At 39.8% G+C, this 15628-nt stretch overlaps 1 protein-coding gene across 4 annotated transcripts in view; it reads right to left on the reverse strand.

The window, feature by feature from the left end:
• MTUS1 (microtubule associated scaffold protein 1) overlaps positions 1–15628 on the reverse strand; it is a 121860-nt gene extending 106232 nt beyond the window's left edge. For 3 of the 4 annotated variants that reach the window (XM_032110169.1, XM_032110168.1, XM_032110166.1), the window contains exon 1: positions 15531–15628. The gene's annotated coding sequence lies outside the window, so the exon portion shown is untranslated. Of the gene's footprint in view, positions 1–15498 lie in introns of all 4 variants that reach the window. The other variant, XM_032110167.1, reaches the window with a different exon arrangement.

Below are 15628 nucleotides of genomic sequence, written 5' to 3' on the forward strand. Positions count from 1 at the left end.
CTGGAAGTGTGTAAGTTCCTGCTACACCTATTTACTCTAGGCTTCTAAATTAATTCAGCATTGCAGGAAAAGTGGGAAGAAAAAAAAAAGGAAAACTAGAATACATTAGTTATATGAAACTAATACCCTCTGAAAATATTTCTTTCCTCAGGGAATAAGAGAGTTGCAATAAAGACAAACAAGTACACTTTAACAAAGTCATTTTAAATGTGAAATTACCATGGTTATATTAAACTCCATTGTAACACATTCATAATTTAAATTAAGCCATTTGAGTGGTATGTACTTACTGACAATGTTTTAAACACAGACAAACCACTACCTTTGGGTGCACAAACTTAGAGTTGAAGAGTTAAACATGTCACGATAATTTCTCTTTTTGACTGAGAAATTTCTCTGCATTCATTTAATTTATTCAGTTCAAAGACTGGGTTTTCAAGATATAAGGAATGAAGCCAATTGAAATATCTTAATCAAAAAATCACTTTAAAAAAAAAAAAAAAAAAACCTCCAATAGTTCAGAAAAGAGGTTATGAATCTAAGTTATCCAGTGCATAATGTGCATCCAGTTGGTGATACAAAACTATTACAAGAAATGATGCAGTTATGTTTAATTATAAGTGAGAACTGAAAATGCACCATTATGGAAGAAGGAATAAAGCATCAACTCACTCTTTTGCCTACAGAGAAATATATGACAATAGTTACACTACTAAGACATCCTTTTAGCAATAGAGACTAAATAAATAAAATGATTGCTCTCAGATGAGGAAACAACTCTTTCAGCTATCCCATGTTCTTAGACAACAACCTCTCTATACCAATGAGCTTTGTAGCATTTAAGTTCTTCAAGGTGTCAAACTCATTTGGCAAATCCAAGTTTCTTTCTGCCTTGCAAAACTTAAGTGGATGGCAACAGGCTCTGAACTCCACCTAACACACACCATACTACAGCTCCATAGAGTTACCAGGGCAAGAACGTGATACTGGAAGAGCCAAGACTTTGGCACTACACAGTGTCAGTTTGTCACTGAGATCCCATCTCACAGCCTCAAATACTGACTACTAGTTCACTGTGCTTACCATCAGAGAAACACTACACCAGAAAATTAATACAAAAGTAGAGAGCTGACCACCTGGAATAGCTATCTGCAGGCTATAATCATCAAACGCTAAGAGAATTGGGATTATGCAGCCTGGAAAAGAGAAGGCTTCAGGGTGACCTAATTGCAGCCTTCCATTACCTGAAGGGAGCCTATCAGAAAGACGGAAACTATTTACAAGAGCATGTAGAGACAGGACAAAGGGGAATGGTTACAAACTGAAAGACAGTAGGTTTAGATCAGAAATTAGGAAGAAATTATTTACTGTGAGGGTGTTGAGGCACTGGAAGAGGTTGCCCAGAGATGTTGTGGATGCCCCATCCCTGGAAATGTTCAAGACCAGGCTGGATGGAGCTTTGAGCAACCTGGTCTAATGAAACATATTCCTTCTCATGCCAGAGGGGTTGAAACTGGATAACCTTTAAGGTCCCTTCCAACCCAGGCCATTCCATGATTCTATGATCTCTCCGAGAAAAATAAAAACAACACACAAACACACAGAAATCAGAAGGAACTAAAGCAGTAAGTATATATCTATTGGCTGGAAGAATACTCAGTCTGAAGAACCTCACCCTGAGCACAAGCATTCTGCGCTCAGAATCACTGGGTGGTAAATCCTGCTGCTGCTCAGCTGACACAAAGGACAAGGCAGGGTATGTTAACTAAAGTCATCTAACAACCCTGTGCTAACACCAGCCCCAAAATAAAATCAGCACCAGTTGAAGCTTGCACACACAGGCCATTCCTCCCCTGCTGGGCCAAGCCTGCCATCACCTCATCATTACCTGACTTTCCTTGGTCCCTAGTTGAACTTGTTATGGCTTGATTATGACTTTTAGGATTTCTTAAAAGCTGCACTTTAAGGTTAGTCAATACTGAGCTCTAGACTGATGTTTCTACTTCATTACTCCCCATTTTGCCCGTAACAATCTCCCTCATGGAGATGAGCGTATTTTCACTCCACTTAAATGTAGCCCAAATAGCACCCTGTAAAAAAAGTGATTACCAACAACCTCCCCTCTTTCTTCTCTTCAGAACAGATCCAAATGTATCTTCTGTTTGACCCATCCATTCATATTTTGTAAACTGATTAAATCTGCAATCTGCGTGCTTTCCTGAACAAGATTTTCCAGTTTCTTGACTACCACTTTTGACTGCTAGAGTCTTTTCCCTAAAGAAAAGTTTTCCTAGACTAAGGATGCTCAAGAGTGCTGCTGGAGCAAGCTGACTTCACACAGCAGCACCAGGCACAGATCACTGTAATCTTCTGAGAATTAAGGGGACAGTTTGAACACATTGTTCTCCTTCATCTAATTTAACACACAAGGGGTAGAAAAGAGCCTTTTTCTTCAGAAGTAACACTTAAAAATTTCATCCTAAAAGCTCCTACTAAAAGTTTTCCAGCTGAGGCATTTAATGTGTTATTTCTTGAATGAAACACAGATTGTCCTTTTGCTACCCCTCTATAAAGCACTCAAAAGTAAACTTTTCTTTGGTTTGATCTTCCCTTTACCTCTACACCACCAGCAGGAAGAGGCTGGTCAACCAAAAGCAGTCTCTCTGTCCTCCCTTCCTGAAATGGCCCATTAAACAGTTATTTAAGCAGAAATTTTTTTTTCATTTATAAGGAAATCACCAAATACATTAAACTATCATTAAATTGTCTCCAACTACTGACACAGGTGATGTAAAAGAGTAAGTAGTTCATACCAGTTTTAGAGTTGTAGCATTCATGTGGAGGATGCTTTTTTGCTGCTGTGCAGATTTCCTAACCATTTTTGAGGGGACCCCCTGCTTTGGTTCACATGAATGCCATCATAGTATGTGATGTATGAATTCTGTGCTAGCCATTTGCAGTATCATTCCTTTCTTTAGGATGCAAACATGAGCTCAACCAAACACCTAACACTGGCCCAGACAATTTCACTTCTGTGCTGTAATACAAATACCACACAACTTAATCAGAGTTAAGTAAAATATTAGCTTGTCTGCGAAGTTGTTGCAGCCTCAAATACTTCTTTCATAGGTTTGGAGTTATGGGATTCATAATTATTTTAATTAAGAGGTCCAAAGTGTGAGGTTTCACATCTATACATGTTGAAAAAATTCACATACCTGTTTAACCTGAACATGAGATTTGTATAAAAAAGCAAGATGAGGAAAGAAGATTGGCTCTCCTGTCCAGCCCAGCTTACCTTAGCATGCCTTCTACACTGCTTCATTCTCTCAACTACTGAGAGCATGCAGTCAAGTGTAAAATTTGAAGAAAATGAGAAAATCCTTGGGATATTTGGCAGAAAACCTGGGTTTGCATCATCTGGCACAAGAAGCAGAAAATGCTCCCATGAGTGGGATGCTTTTAGCAAAGTTCTTGGTAAGCTTAAGGTCAGAATCTGACTGGATTAGAAATACAGTGTCAGGATCAAAGCTCCCACCTCTTTTCCAGACACTGGCAACCCAGTCCTCTGGATTAACCTAGAGATGTGAAGAATGCCAGGTGCACTTGCTCTTACCTTTCTTCTTTAACTTCTTCCATTTCAAGTCCTAATTATCAAGACTCCCAAACTAAACTTGAGTTTTACATGCATCAAACCTTTGCTTAACCTTTACGTTCCAACCCAAAGAAAGAGAACTAAAAATAAAATAATCCGAATTTAGCAAGTTACCCAGTTTTCAACAAGTTTAAGGTTCCTTCATGCAGATCAGTGTCCTTTAGGACGATTTTTACTACCCTACGCTAGAACTTGTTTATACTGGACTTTGACCCACAGATGAGTGCTACCATTTAGCCTAAGAACTTCTGGAAAAAGTTCCGATAACATCCATAAAAATTCCCCTCAACTAAATAGAAAAAAATCAGACAGATATTCCTCCTTCAGGATACCCCTGTTCAGGATTAGCATTAAATTATAATCTTTCAATTTACCAGACCACTGCACTATTGAGTAATTTATTTATTTTTTTGGCTACCCAGGGAACTGTTTGAGTTTCAGGGTTAAGCACATTCTGTTCCACTTAAATGGCAACATGCCAAATCCATTTAAATATTTAAACATTAACCTCAAAGTCACTGGTTTGTAGAAAGGCAGCCGTTAGTCCAGAGAGATTAATTTTTTCTCCAGGCAGTATCACTGAGTACAAAGGTCATTTTGCCTCTTTCTGAAAGCAATTTCTGAAAGAGCTGAAGAGCATGGAAAAGATACTACAGTACTCATAATCACTTCAATGACAGCCTTCTTCACAAGAGTGGACAGACGCACATCATTTGACATTTTCCCTTTTCCTCACTACTTCTTCTGTGTTTAAAAATGCTACTCTTTTGCTGAATAAAAAAACACAGGGTTTCTACACTTAATAGATTGTATGATTATTGAGTTATTCAATGCTATTCTGAGGCACAAAATAAGAGAAATTTGCCATCTAAGACTTCTCTAAAACAAGAACAGAAAAGGAAACACATACACTGAAAGGCTATTAACAGTTGAGGGATTCAAGGACATGCCCCTTTGTACACTGTTGCAAGTGTTCACTCATAAGTAAATAGAAAGGGACAGACATGAATACTGCACTTTTAGTTTGTTTTTTTTTTTGGGAAGTGTGGGGGGGCCTGGGGGTAGAAGATCATCCCAAGAAGTGCAGGGAAGGAGCCAGCCCACCACTTTTGCAAGCCACCTTCTGCTACTGGCAGACCACCATTAGTCCTGGAGATGGGAGAAACTTCTTTACGGCATCTAAATGTGTTTACATTTGACAACCACAAACCTACTTTTATATGAAGCCATTCGTTGGCAAAACAAAACTATCATCAACCAGACATCAAGAACACATTGCAACTGATTTTTTTTTTTTTTTCCTAGAAACCTTTTCCACTCCATTTTTTTTAAGAAAAAATTCTAGGCTGCCCGTCTACAGGAACCTTGCATTCTCTGCATTTATAAATAAGCAAGCAGTTTGTAACAGTAGCTTTATTCTGACACCAATCAGATAGAAACATGAACTAAATATAACTTATGCAGATACTATGGAATGACCTCTACAGAATCAGACTTCTTTTATCAATGATATGCATCCCATTACATATTAGAGAATGGAAATATTGATCTCAAAGTCTGCCACAGTTTCTACATGGCCTTCAATAAGAAAACTAAACAACTGGAAATATCTGGAAGCCTGTAATGGAGTGACCTTGTAGAAGGCAAAGCTTTCCTGCTTACTTTGCACTGAAAATAGCCCATTGCAGGGGAAAAAACACCCCCACCACACAGGCTTACTATATTTAGGTGACACCTTACCAACAGGGTACCCCCTAGGAGAGTAAATGCTGGAGGCATGCCCACATGCCAAGCTACACCACTGAAGTGTCAAATGTTCTGCTGGAAGTGCTGTTCTAACCACTGCAGTTTCTTACCTTCACTCTTCTCAGTTTTGACTACACTACAGTCACTCCTTTCAAGGCTCCACAGTGCTTATTTTGTCTGAAAAGTGCATTTTTTACAAATGTGCGTTTGTGACTACACACTGTTGGTAGAGTAAGGCCGACAAACCAGCACAACAGCAGTGTGAGCTGTGTGATACTGGGAGTTCAGCTTACAGGAGACACTGCAATAAAGATAGCTGGGCACAAAGGGGACGAATTACAATACTCATCGCCCCTAGGTTGGGACAGGTGAAAAAAGATGAATGCTGAAAAACATCCAGGGACCCCAACTAACAAGGCATGCACCACTGCCTTGTGCTTGAAGCACTTGGCCAACAGTTGTCTGGGCAAGCAGGGAAGCTACTAGTCCAATACAACAACAACAAAAAACATGTTCAATACTTTTCTTGTTAAAGTAATGGCTAAAGCTGCAACACATCTTTCAGTAGAGGCAGCTTTTAGCAAGACTTCAGAAGGTCTAATAATACAGCCTCCGCATGCAGGAAGCTGAAGACAGCTCTTAGTCAATTATCACCTTGCAATTAAGGTATTAAATGAACTACAGCTCAAGATGGCTGAAATTTGGAACCAGACTTACTAACTTCTTAAGTGCTGAGATGCGGCCTGATTAAAGCAGAGAAGCACGAATAAATACTAGTTATGCCCAATATAACTATTATGAAACCTGTGAGAAATTTGTAATGCAGAAGACTGACTTTATGGTATTTGACTTTGGAGCCCACTTGCTGAGCAGCAGGACATTTTATTACACAAAAGCTACGGCACACAAACCCAAAAAAGTTCAAGGCAAGGAAAGAAATGTAAAAATTAGTCCTAATCACACACAGAAACTGCTCAGATATCTTGATCTGTCTGCTTGTGCAATAAGGTAGAAGCAAGCTTCTACCACAAGCAGTATACATAATGAAGTGAATGTCCAAAAGGATGTCCAATCTCCTGAGAAAACTGCCAAGCTCACAAGGTTTGTACTACCTGCTACTGGAATATCAAGGATCTACAGAGCACAAAGAATCCTTAGGTGAAGCAGTGGTCTGCACAACTTCAAATCAGAAGCTATTCATTAGATGAGAGCAGAGCGAGAACATTCATTCTGTTACTACAGATTCAAGCATGCTAAAGTAGGTGAGCTTCCCAACTGCTTGGCAAGCCTCTGCTGTCCTTCCAGGCAGATACCGAGAGTGCAAATACCTAAAGGCATCCAACTGCCCAAGGCCACCCACCTATGCCGACTGCAGAACCAGCCATTATTATCTCCTGGCATCAAGCCTCTGGCTGATTATAATACTCTGTCAGGAGACAACACCCAGACAGTTCAGTTTCATAATACTCAACTATAACAATTCCTCAACAGGTCCTGTGAACTGTTTATGACAATACACAAAGCAGAGGAAACACAGATGCACTACAGGGAACATCCGTAGTTTTGAGACGCTTCTATACCAAGACACAAGTAAGGACGCAAACGGACCAAAATATCTGAGGAATTCCTTTCATTCAGGGAAAGCTTGCAAAGGAACAACTCCAGCAATCCACCTGTAGATACAAAAATTTGATTACCCGAAACTCAGCAACAAATAAAATGACCCTCACAGCATCAAAAAAAGTACGTGGTAAGTAAGTAACCTCCTATGTGATATAAGAATTATTCTCAGACAATTCTGGCAACAAATTCATTAAATTGTGTCACATGTTATAATACATATGAACTACAAATCATACCGACAGATTTTCTTTCAGCACCTTCACGCTGCTGAGGGCAGCTGCTGCTGCAAATAGAGACCTGAAAAAGATGAGATTTCACAGACAATAAATCAATCCATGTTCCTTCCACACTGCTTGAAAGATAAAGCAGTAAGAATAAAGTTCTGTAAGTTTGGCTCGTAGCACTAAATGAGGAGCAAATAAAGCATACAAAATAACATTCTCTTTAGTGGAAATCTGAGTAGAGTTGAGCTCCTGCAAACTTACACCTGAAGTATAGCTGAGATGATACAGCACCATTTGGCTGCCCACTTAAAAATACCTGGTAGAGAGCACACATGAAACAGGGAGTTGTTCAGATAGTACTAACACAAAGAAACACCAAATTTCTGCAAAGTTTTGTAGACACCTCCTAGATATCTACAATGTAATAAAACGATCAAGTCAGCACCTAGGGCGTCTTGCAGAGGTGAAACTCGCAGACAAGCCAGTTCTAGCGCAATTAGGTAAGATTGCAACAGTGGAACAGCAATCAATAGGCTTCCCAAGATTAGATAAAAGTCAGCCACAGAGTAATGGTTTTAAGATCCTTGATGACTGATGGGAGAAAAGCAATAACCAGTGCACACATCAGATGAGAGCACACTGCAAGAGACAGAGCCTGCTTATGCTGCCAAGAACTGCTAGGCCAGTACCTCCAGAAATGGCCTGCATCACACAGGCATCAACCAGCAGTATCGAAGATGCACTGTCCTGCAACTCGAGATGGACACAGTGGAGGCAGTGTCAATGCTTGACCTGCTTAGACAGCATCAATAAAGAAGCCACAAGACCATTAAGAGCTTCAGCCAGGAGTTTGAAATAATCATGTACACTCAGGACTGAAAGACTAATGTCCAAACGGTTGAAAGGAGCAGTTCAATACAAGCATTCCTTTTCTTCTTTTTTTTTCTTCTCAAAGCAATAACCAGAAAGAAGGGGGGAGTCAAAGAGAGCCATACAATAATCCAGTAATGGTTTGAACACCAGCACATTTGCAAAACCAAAAGCTGTCAATCCTCTTACAGGGAATCACAAAGTCCACACGCAATGATGGACAAAGCACCATCTAGTTTCAACCAACGTTTTTACAGAAAAAACCCCAAACCAAAACAACAAAAAAGCAGGAAGGATCACCTGCAGCAAACTGCACTGAGCCTTACATGGAGAACCTTGAACATAGCATCAAAGACAACAGAAGATGCTTTCTCAAGCACACCAAGTGCAGTTGTCCAATCTCCACAGAAGATTTTCTAATGAGCCAGGTTAGATCTCTGTGCCGAAAAACAGTATGAGAAGACAATTTCAGTGCTAATTTCAGAGACCAGCTGAACAAGCTCACTATTTCAGTCCAAAATGCTGAGCATAACGTATACTCCCAGGAACTAAGATAGAGGAACATGAACAGAAGTTAGTTTTTACGTTCCACAGGGACAACCCTAATACTGCATACATCTTGCTGCAAAAATTAGTTCTTCAAACAACCCATCCTTTCACTTTAGTGGGTTTTGGGTTTATTTGAGCTTTAATGTGTTTGTCAGCTCCTTCACCAACAAAAGTCAGCTTTCAGACAAATGTGGGCAGCGAATCAAGATGCAACAGTTCACTTTTTATTACATTTAGTTATCCAGTTTCTGGGAAAGGTATACACTGATTTAATGATGGGACTCATTAAAACTTGCATTTTCTGAAAACTGTGACATTTAGGTTTGCTAACCCCAAAGAGCACAATTTAAGTATGAACAAAACCAATGCAAATCAGTAGAAGGTTTAACAAATATTTAAATAAAAGCCTAGTAATGAAGGTGTCAGGGAAGTTCATGCTTTGCAACAGGTAAAACTCCATCAATAAAATACCAGAAGAGTTTAATCTCCAAGTGACATCATTGCAGATGACATGATAGTCCAAAAAGGCACTGCCTGTGACAGAGAGGAGTGTTAAAAGCCTTTCAAACCAAATTTCAAGTTATTCTTCAGTTTTTCCCAAAAGAACATCACAAAGATTCAAGAGGAAAACATCCTGACACTATTTTACTTTATTAAGTTTTATGTTGCTTCGTAAGTTAAATGGTGAAGTAATATTGATATAAGTAATCCTAATATTGGGATGCATGCTGTGTATTTTTTTTCTGTACCAGCCAGCATTTCCCAAAATGAACACCTACCCCAGTTGTTTCCAAATGTTCATGGTGAATGAGTTTGCCATAAGCTGTCTTTTTAATTGAGCAACTTAAAGGTCAAGACAGACACAAGAAAACTACCAGTATGAAATACTGCTACTACAGAGAAGTGACATTAAATAACACAGAATTCAAGACATCAAAAGTAATAAAATAAGCAGGAGAAGAAAATAACTAAAGCAACTCAAAGTGAGAAACATATCCAATTTTGACAGTTTCCAATCAATCCTTTATACATCTCTAAAACTGGACACAGTTTAAAAGTAACAACAGCTGTGTATGTTGCTTTTGCTCCACAGAGCACTGCATAGCACTGGTTACCAGAACTCCAAAAATTTTAAATAAAGCTTGTAAAGACAGACATACTTCCACTTTTACACACTGTATATATGCCACTTTTCTACAGAATAATTTTTTATCAAGCTATTACTTATATCCACAAAGCAGTCTTCCAATTTTTCACCATTTAACCATATACCACTAAAAGTAGTCAAGTTTCATGCTAATTTCTCCCAGAAAACTTGGAGAATTTTTTCCTCTCAAACTAAAAGCAATGCTAAATACATCTGACACATCAAAACTTCATTCAGCTGGATGAAAGGACAGGCTTAAAGGGAAGCATATGAGAACTTCTTAGAGCAGGAACCAGCATTCAGAAAACGGCAGAACTACAATCTTCTTGCAATTCAGAACTTCAATAAAGAGCTATGGTCCTGCTCAGGGACAGAATGAATCATCTGATCAGTGTCATTTCAGAGGCAAGGGCCACCAACAGTTTACTTTGAATCAATTTTCTTGAAAGTCTCTGTGTTTGACCTGTAAGAGTTCAGTACCAAAACCGGCTACAACTGCCAACTAACTTCGATAACAGCACTTGCCTATAATCCTGTAAATGGCTCATCAACCATCCTAGTTCAAGTTATTTCTTTCTGTAAACAAAGTTATTTGCTAGAATACCCAAAACAGATTACAGAACCTCCAACTACAGATCTGCAAGACTCAGCTGCACCCTGACATGACTGACCTGATCTAGCACAGGGTGTAGTCCTACTTCGGTTTGGAGGTTGGAAAGAGGTACTTCCCAGCAAAACTGTAATTCTGTAAATTCAAACACTTTTTAAAGAAAAATACTAACCTGAGGAAAATATTATGAAAGCACTTCCTGCCTTTCTTTTTAAAGTCACATCAATGGTATTTCAAATACCTCTAATAATCACAGTAAAAGAAATATTTCACTGCCACTAGAACATCTGAATCAGATATTAAGAGCAAGCAACTCAGACTCTGTCCAAGAACTGATGACTCTTGTAGACTATGTATTAACAGAGGATGTGTGCTATACATAAGCCAGCACAGCAGCATCTTCCATTTATACCTCCAGTTTAAAAATGGTCTCACACCATGGTCTTGAAATAGTCCAACTGTCTTACCTTTAGCATCCTCAGGTAAGAGTAATCACATTTGACTCACCAGGAGCATAGAGGTACACAGCAAATAAAATAAGAAAGGCAGATCATGTTAATTGTGAGAATGGGCACACAAACCATAGCTAACGGACAAGTCACTGTCTTTCTTGTTTAACAGCAGTTTATTCATCAGCCCATACTCTTTACCACGATGCTCTCAGAATGCCCAATGGCATACAGATCCTTAGTTCCCAAACCCTCCTGGAATGATGGTGCAGCAAAATCCTCCTATTTTTTATATTCTTCAGTCAAGATTACTCAGTCTGCTGCATTTCAACACTGGAGACATGACAAGGCAGCAGCCTCAGCTACAGCGGCAACAGGAGATGAATGGATGCAAAAGGCAGTCTTTAACACTTGCAACTACTCACACTCATCCAAGAGTACAATCACACTCTTTTAGGAGCCCAGTGACGTAAATAATTTCTTTTTTGGCCAGCCACATAGGCTTACAGCTGATCTCTTTTCTGAAGAAAAAAGGAGCACCATTTCACAGGTCACTCCATCCAGACCTCACTGATGTCAGCTAATGCCATCAAACTAAACTAACAAGTCCAGAACACACTATATGGACCTCATACATTGACAGGAGATCAGGGAAAAAAAACATATAATGTATCTACAACCATGTTTTTCATAGTAATGACAATTCCTCCTTCAATACTCTGGTTTTGCTTGAAGAAGGCTTGTCCACTTCTTCACTGACATGAATGGAGCAATCACAGAAGGGAAACTGACTCTGGAAGAAAGCTTGTCTTATTTCTTCCTGTTAGACACAGTATAGAGAGTACAGAGTAAAAGTTATCAGAGATACTAGGAATACTAGCCACTAGAATGAAGTGCTACACCACACACATTCCAACTGTTTTACCCCACCTCAGGGATTTTGCTGTACAGCTGAAGACCACTGTCACTCTGAGCATGCAGACAACCTCTGTATGCCACATTCACAGGGGTCTGCACTAGGAACTAGTTCATCAAAATCCAGTGTGGGTTACAAAATCTCGACTCCCAGTGCCTTGAGTGCACTAGTTTCATTTCTCTGCACAATTACCATATTGCAATCCACACATCCACACTTATATTAAATGCAAAAATGAGCTAGTTTGCATTTTTTAAAATAGTTATCTAAGACTGCAAAAGAAAAATAGCTGTGAAATGTTTCAATATTTGAAGATTGCTGAGAGCAACTTAGCTGAGTTGGAAGGGCTAAAATAAATTCTATGACAAAGCCAAACAAAAGGACAGACGTAAAGGAACCATCTAAAGAGGAATAACAACAGAGACTGGGGTGGGGTCAATACAAGTGGGCAACTCACAGATCACATCAAAGTCATCCACTAACAGCAGCTTCAGTTTTTCCTGATGCAAAAACCAGAGTGGTAACTAAAGCAGTTTGAGGTAACTTAGTGTAAAAGGATTAAGGCAATTCATTCAAGGGAAGAAGTCCATGAAATAAAACTGACGTTAAGATAGGTGCTAGGGATGGGAAAAAGGAAATTTCCCACTGAACAGTACGATTTAAATGCTGACATAACTTTTTGGTACTGAAAAAGCCCACTCGTAGAATAATAGGACTCATAATTAATACTATTTTTTTACTTGGAGGACACAAAACTATTAACTAGCACTGACTTTTTGGTCAGATAATAAAGCATACCTATGCATAGCATACTCTGTGGAATCATGTCCATAACCACAGAGAAAATAGGAAAGCAGAAAACAATTCTTCCCATGCCTCCATCAGAGCAACTACTGAGTCTAAAAACACCTTCATACATCAATTAGGAAAAGGAAAAAACTCCACAGTGCAAGCACCCCCTTAGAAAGAAGTAGGCTGTTATCATTCTCACGTTAATGTTTGCATAAAGCAAACTGTGCCAGTTCCACACAACAAACACTGAAGAAACACTAATTCTTGCAATCAAGTAAAGCAGAATAAAGAGCATTTCCTCTTCCACCTTTAACTCCAAACTACTCCATAGAACGAGCATTCCACAAACTCACCGGGTAATCCTCTGAATTAATGGGGTAAAAGCAACTAAAAATGCTTGATTTTCCCAATTAAACAGTAAATCAAGATGCATCATGAAACTGAATAAATAGAACAAAATGACTGGAACAGAAATAGGGACGTAGGGCAGGCAATTACTTCAGGAGCTTCTGTTGAATCATATATACCACACGTGGCACTTCTGATCACATAATTATCTCTCAACATCAAACAATCAAAATACAACAGTGGTACACTTTAGCATCTTATATGAATATATAATATGCCACATTTCTATACAAAACATGTACATTTATACATGTACATGGCACATATATATGTATAAAAACATAAGTGTGTTTTTATTTTTAAAGAAACAAAAAAATAAGTCCCACACTATCAGCTGGCTAATCTGCATTCCACAGTTCCTATAACAAATCTTAGTAATTATTTTGCTAGATTGTTGAGGCCATTAGCTACCCAACAAGTTAAATCTCAGCTCAATAGTAAGTCCTACAAGATTTTTTTTTTTAAAAAGCCTCCTTAAAGTTGACATTTTTGTACAAGACCTTGGCTCTGCCTAAAAAAGAAACCCACTTCTTCCATATGTGGTTGCAGATGGAAGTTTGAAATCAGAAAATGGAAGAGTTAGAAACAGAAGCCCCAAATGCATTTACAGTGTCATTACTCAGTCAAATCTTGACTTCTTCAAGGCCTTGACACTGCACTTTTGCAGTTAGTCAATTCTCAGATATTGATTTCAGCTGTAAGTAAAACACACGAGAATAAGGAACAGTTATGCATCCAACAGTACGGCTTTCTATTTACTGAATAGCAACTGCTCAGAAAGATCATGAAGCCCATTTAAGGGGCTAGCTACTAAAAATTTAACATTTGTTCAAATATTTTCAACATATGGAACCCTTACATACAGAATAATGCTTACCCTGAATGGAAAATCATATTAGGTAAAGTTTTAGCATCAGATTTACCAGACTGCGATCACTGTTTCAGCCACAGTTTTGAAGCAGACTGATCTCAGCCAGAAGTTAGAGCCCTGCAATATTTTAAAAGTGACTATATGAATTTTTAGTACAGCCTTGTTACCACACGTACAATTATACTCCATAAAAACAGAGCTCAAATGCAATCTATTGCTCACCCACGATAATTAGCACTAGGAGAACTAAGCTAACCCCAGTGGCTACAGTCATGCGAGCCAGCTGCTGCAATGCTGCTCTGAAGTTCCACCAGAGCAGGGTGCATGTCACGAGGAATAACCAATTTTTAATACCAATCTTATTTAGCAATCCAGATACAGAGACCTATCATATTAGTTATCACCATCCACTCTGAAAATCTTAGTGATATAGGTATTGAAGGTTAAAGCTCTTCTATTCCCAAAACTTAAGTTTCACTATATGAAAAGCTTACCTCTCCTCAATTAGGAAGAGAAGTGTTACAGTGTATTGAATTAATTCAGAAAAAGAAGAAAGAAATTGATCACCTGTGAATATATATTCAACAGCATAGGTATCATCCAATTCATTAGACTTAGTGCTAATATTTTACATTACAGCTACTTAAGACCTTACAATGCATAGGCAGTGACCAGTAATTATTTATTTCACCTAAGTGAAAGTCATGCATCTGCCACAGTGTGAGACTTTCATCTTTCATATAATCCCCCAGTGTGGGGTTTAACCAGCTGTACTGCTCCATCACATCGTAAGCATAAAGCAAACAAATAATAAAACCAAAGCACAGGCTCAGACCCCGTGACAGAACATCACCTACATTCCCTAACCAGAAGGGGATGCTCAGTTCTCTGCTTTGATCATGCAGTAGAAAAACAGAGGGGTAGGGTGTTTTCATGGGGTTGTTTTCTGGGCATTTCTTTGTTTTGTTTTATTTTAAATATCTGCGCTCTCTCGCCTTGGCCTTGGAACAATGGTATCAAGTTAAACCTCAATGTCCTTTTCAAACTCTGGCTCTCCTCGCCAACCTTGAATGGTATAAATAGCAGCAAGCAGACGAGAGACCATTAAAAATACTCCTTTAAAAATCTCAGGAGTGTTCGTGCTTGTCGGGCAGGACCAAAGCACCCCGGGTGCACAAGAGCAAGCATTTTAAACGTATCAAGCACGGTGTCAGTGTTCACCTAGATTAAAAAAAGCTACGCCAGCAATACACAATTTCCGTATCTCTCAATACCGAAAATTCCAAATACACAACTTGGGCCCCCCGAAGCTGTGACCCCGCGGTCCAGGGGAAAGGCCCCTCGGGGCGGGCCTCGCTGCAGCCGCACCTGCGCTGCTCCCCGAGGCCGCGGCTCAGCCTCACCTCGCCGGGGCCCGCGGAAGCGCGGCGGGCGGGAATGCCCAAAGAGAAAAGAAGGAAAGCGAGTTGGAGCAGCACGGAGCGGCGGCAGTGACCCGCTTCCCCCGCCAGCACGTCGGCGCCCGGGCTGCCCCAGCCGCGCTCAGCTCCCGTGCCCCGTTATCCGGCCGCCCCGGGAAGCCCTCGCTGAGAGAGCGAGAAGAGAAAGAAAAGGAAGGGAAGAAAGAGAAGCACTCACACTTCTGTAAAAGACAGTAAGTCAGCACTTACGGCGGCGCTCACACGCTGCCCCTCACTTGTAGATCGGGCGCCGCTGAAGAAAACTGCGCCGCGGCCGCTCTCGCCGCCGGCACCGCCCCCCTCCGCCC

The sequence above is a fragment of the Corvus moneduloides genome, chromosome 5 (genome assembly GCF_009650955.1).
Source record: "Corvus moneduloides isolate bCorMon1 chromosome 5, bCorMon1.pri, whole genome shotgun sequence".
NCBI lineage: Eukaryota > Metazoa > Chordata > Aves > Passeriformes > Corvidae > Corvus > Corvus moneduloides.